Genomic DNA, 4,435 nt, shown 5'->3' on the forward strand with positions numbered 1-4,435 from the left:
AAAATTGTTTGCTACAAAAGAATTGACATACCCCTCCCTTACCTTAGAATTCTTGAGTTCTTTGAAAGTTACTAAGGTAGAAACTAGGGAAAACATCGAGTTCCGCCTGGCAAATGTGAATAGGCGCATCACCTTTGATGAATTGGGTAAAGCATTGGGTCTTAGTGATTCACCTAGTTATTTCAAGAATCCCGTAAAGTATGACCCCGCTCCTCTTTGGGAGGCGATTTCCGGGAGGAAATTTGAGAACTATCATGCTAGTCGCGCTCTATTAGTCCACCATCCGGGCATTAGAGTGTGGCACAAGGTCATCGGGAATACCATCATTGCAAGAAAAGACACCAAACACTTTACAAAGCTCGATTGTGTTCTTCTTGAGTCGGCCTTAAATATTGGAAGGGAATTCACCACGCCTTACAATTCTCTAAGGCTTTTGGTGGAAAGATGGCTAAATGTTGATTGTGGGAAGCAAGGCACCACCGTTATTGTGAATGGAGGTCTAGTCACTCTTTTAGCTAAGTACTTTGATCCGAACTTCAACAAGGATAGCAAGTATGTGGCGAAAAAAGGGGGTCATCTCATTGACATGGATGCTATGATTAACAAGTACAAGTGGGTCACTCATAACCCTCTTGACACCGAGTATGGGTGGCTCACCAATGAGGCTAGATCTTTTACTTTGCCTTCTAAGATTTGTCGTTTGAGTGTCCATCGGACCAACTACCTTCTTCCCCTCTCAAAAGAAGCCGAATACATCATCCGACAACAAAGGGGTGAAATTGAAATGCCCTCCTCCTCCATTGTCACACCACCCTATCCATTCAAGTACCAAGAGTTCAAACCCGAAGGTGTTGAAGCAAGCAAATATTATACGACTCTACTTATGCAAGAGATGCACAAACAAGCTTTTAAGGATCGGGAAGATGCATACTTAGCCCAATGTCCACCCCTCCTTCATTTAGCTAGGCAAGGACTGCTTGATCCTTCATGTCCTTTGCCTAGTTGGGCGGATAGGGAAGTCTTCTTTCCGAGTGCATCTAGGGGTGAGATTCCGGGTGACGATGAGGTTGTCGGTAATGAGGTTGTTGATGATAACATTGAGGAAGAGGCTAGTGATGAAGAAGAAGAGGATGATGAAGGAAGTGAAGAGGGAAGTGGTGATGAGTCCACTTCTATTGAGGAAGATGATGATAATGATGATATGGTGGAAGACTAGCAAGCTTTGGAGGCTCCTACCCTCTTGAGGTTTGTCTACTTCTTTCTTATTTTTTTATTTACTTATCTTGATCATGGTTGGAGTAGTCCTAGCAACATAGAGGACTAACACCTCGGCCCCATTGAGGTGTTTTTATTTCATTGTTCCCACTTTTGAAAATCCAAAATAACAAATTTAGTTTCATGCATTGCATCTTGTGTGCATGAACTACCCCCAACTTTAGGACATTAGAAATAATGTCTAACTCGGTTTGGGGAACTACATGCATACGCAACGGGAGGTAATCTAAATTACGCTCTCCGTCATAAACAAAAAAAAAAAAAAAAAAAAAAATCATGCATCATGTAATATAGATTAGTGTAGCTTGCATTTAGTGTAGAAATCATGCATCATGTTTGCATAATTTCCCATTATTTTGGCCATTGAGGACAATGCCCATATTAGTGTGGGGATGGGGAATTCTAACTTAACTTTTATTCAAAAATCCAAAAAACCCATAAAAATTTGAAAAAATTGAAAAACCCAAAACAAGTTCATTTCCTTTGTAGTGTAGTCTTGTATATATTGTTGTATATATTGTGTTTGTTTTATCCTTGTTCACATTGATTGACTACGCCACATCCGAGACATGAGGATATTGAAGACCACATGGTATGATCTTTCCAAATCTCCTTTTTCCTCTTTATGTTAATGACTATGTGGCTTTATTTTGATTGATCCGGTATAACAATGTGAACTTAGGACTTGCATTTAGTTTATATGGCATATTAGTTGGTAAAATCATTTGCATTAGGATGTATATATGTTAGTTGCATCATGGCATGTAGTTGCATGTTAGAAAAATTTTGCGAAACCGTCTACTTGGGAAGCTTGACAAGTGTATATAGGCCCTAATAGATGCTTTTTCTTATTAAGACTTTGCTTGTTAGACTACTTGTAAAACACCCTAGGATGTGTCATGCAAGTATCCTTTGACCCATGGATTAAGGCCTACTCAAGAGTACCTTGTGGTGTGATAACTCCTTGGCTACCGTTTATTCCAAGGTGACCCTTGAAACCATGCATCCATCATCCATGTTCTACCACATTTTGTCATCAACGGGAATGGGCACAAAAAGAAATCAATTTGAGTTCAATGAAATGAAAAGTGAAAGAAAGTTTGCAAAATGCATCAAAAGAAAAGAGGAGCGAAAATAGAACTCCTAAAGCTTCAAATATAAGGCACCCTCACTACATATGTGGTGACTTTGAAAATGTTCAAAAAGAAATGGCAAGAAAGTGTTCTCAAATGTTATATGCCACAAGAAATTGGGGGGAAAAACAAACAACAAAAGCAAACTCCCAAAGTGAAACTCAAATATCTATTGATCCCTTTATCCATCGTATCCATTTTTGTGCATGGTAGAGAGGGGACGACCTTTCCTCTTGTCTAGGCGAGAGGGGGAATTCCGCGATCCTCCAGAGTTTATAACACCATAGGGAGTCTACTCTTGACAAAAGCATTTAACGATTGAGGACAAAGGTACCCTAGCTTGACACAATTTGGAGGTGATTTATTGGTATCCTTCTAGGCTTAGTAGTTTGAAGAAATTGCATCTATGAAGGATTGTGTACCCTTGAATTACTTCCCTTGTAGATAATATCCGCCACTTAGATGAGGAAAGTGGCTATTCTTTTGTAGATGCATCCATTATTTGATTTTGTGTGCTTAATGTTTGGATGTGTCGCCATTTTGGCAAGACTCACCTTGCCTTGCAAGAAGGCATCCTACCTCATGGTTGTCTTGTTGTGAGTTGAAGGGGCGGAGTGAGACCCGCTAATTGTCTCATATCGGCTATGTTATTAGGTTAGTTTAAATAATGGTCCTAGTCTGTGTCACCTCTTTACTCGGGACGAGCAAAGGTTCGGTTTGGGGATATTTGATGTGACCATAATTAGAGCATATTTAGTCCCCGAATTAGCCTTGTTCCCATGCTTTTTAGTGCATATTTGGGTCATTTATTGTCTTTAGTTCTTTGTTTTGCATTTTCTTTGAGGTTTTGATCCCTTGGTAGGAAAGGAGTGCAAACCTTGCATTTTCATGGCAAAATGAGACTAAATTGATTGAATTCAATGACCAAGCATCAAGGAGAGACAAGATTAGAAGGCCTTTGTACATACTATAGTAGATGGGCAATGATGAGAAAGGATCTTTGTATCCCCGAGGAAATCCCCAAAGATTTTATGAAGAAAAAGGAAGAAAAGAAGAAGAAACGAGACTGCCTAGCAATCCGTGCGGATTGTCCAGAAGACGCCCGTCTTCACCCTACAATCCGTGCGTCTTCACCACCAAGACGCCCGAGCAAAAACTCCAGAAGACGCCCGTCTTCACCCCAAGACGCCCGGGCAGAAACCACCAAATCCGCCCGTCCCGTGCTAAAGACGCCCGGATTCCCAGGCAGACCCATTTCATCTTCTTCAAGCTTCAAGGAAGGATGCACATCTTTTTCTAGAGACCGAAGTCTCCCTAGAGACCGGAGTCTTTCCAAAAAGACCGGCGTTTTCTCAACACGGGACTTAATCGTCATTTAAGCCCTTAGTTAACCCTAATTCATGCACCTAATCTCCACTATAAATACCTCATTAGTCTAATTAGAAGAGAATGTTCTTCTTAGCAATCTTTAGTGTAGTTAATATCAATCAAATCTCTATTTAATATTGTAATCAACAATAAATCAAGTTTTAATACAAGTTTTATTTCCTTAATCTCTCTCTTGTTCATCCTTTATTTTGGGTAATTGAAGATTATTTGGGTTATTATTGGGAGATTGACAACCTTCCAATCAAGCATCAAGTACTTCTTTTATTCTTTGCTTTATTATTGGAATCATTAGTAGGTATAATTCTCTTAATCCCTCTTTAATTATTCTTAATCACTTTCATTTATTCATCATGTTTCACTTTGTTGGTATGATTGACAACCTTGCTAGCATGTTCAACATGATAATGAGTGAGTAGTTTCCTTAGCTAGGGCTAATGGGTAATTAGGGGAAACCAACATGGGGAATGATTCATGCTTAAATTAACATGCTTTCATAGTTTATTTGCTTGCTTGTTGTGATCTCAACTTATGCACATGTTATGTTTGATGAAATGTGAGCCTATGAATCCTTGCATTTTTTACCCATCACCTATCTTTTCAATGAGACTTGTAAGACATAAACTAACTCGAGTCTCATT

This window comes from Silene latifolia, chromosome 3 (genome assembly GCF_048544455.1).
Source record: "Silene latifolia isolate original U9 population chromosome 3, ASM4854445v1, whole genome shotgun sequence".
Lineage (NCBI taxonomy): Eukaryota > Viridiplantae > Streptophyta > Magnoliopsida > Caryophyllales > Caryophyllaceae > Silene > Silene latifolia.